Source organism: Octodon degus, unplaced genomic scaffold (genome assembly GCF_000260255.1).
Source record: "Octodon degus isolate 3935 unplaced genomic scaffold, OctDeg1.0 scaffold00007, whole genome shotgun sequence".
Taxonomy (NCBI): domain Eukaryota; kingdom Metazoa; phylum Chordata; class Mammalia; order Rodentia; family Octodontidae; genus Octodon; species Octodon degus.
Genome location: NW_004524583.1, coordinates 26,398,381 through 26,399,055, shown reverse-complemented (window position 1 = coordinate 26,399,055; position 675 = coordinate 26,398,381). Strand labels below are relative to the sequence as shown.

The 675-nt window shown below is 64.4% G+C and overlaps 1 non-coding gene across 1 annotated transcript; it reads left to right on the top strand.

Annotated features, from left to right (window-relative positions):
* On the top strand, positions 1 to 73 carry Trnak-cuu. Its single transcript has one exon. It is a non-coding gene; the product is annotated as a tRNA-Lys (tRNA).
* The last annotated feature ends 602 nt before the right edge of the window (positions 74 to 675 follow it).

The window sequence follows — 675 nt, the reverse complement described above, 5'->3', positions numbered from 1 at the left end:
GCCCGGCTAGCTCAGTCGGTAGAGCATGGGACTCTTAATCCCAGGGTCGTGGGTTCGAGCCCCACGTTGGGCGCAAGCCTTACGCTTTTTGCTACAGCCACTAAACCCTGTACTCTTTTTCTAAAGCACTAAATAAGAAGTGTCCTTCACCCCAGTTAAGGTAATTGCGTCCCAGGGAGATCTGTGAAGAAAGTTACAGCGGTCGCCCAGGCGCCTGCAGCTGCGCGTGCGCAATGGAGAGTGCCTAGGGCCGCGCGGGCGGGGTCCCGTGGGTGTGAGCCCGCCGGTGCGCCTTTGGGTGACAGACTGCGGCGGCCACAGCTTCCCAGCCGGCCCCTGTCTGCGACGTCTCGGCGCCCGAGCCCTGCCCGCCGCGGGGCCCCCTCTCGCTGGGCACCGAGTCTTTCCCTCCGAGTCCGCCCGCCCGGGCCTGCGTGTGCGCGAGCTCCATCAGCCCGCTGGAAGCTGCCCGTCGTGTCTCCCTCTAGTTTATCATGAAAACATGAACCACGCTGGGTTTCGTATGCAACTGTGGAAGCTGAAGACAGCCCTGAGTGTGGGACGTGCGTTGTCGCTCCTTCGCGAAGTCGCGGGAGTCTGCGATTCGTGGGGATCGCGACCTCGCAGGCCTGGGCAGAAGCTGGCCGCTGGGCGGGGCGGGGCAAGGGGGAGGGG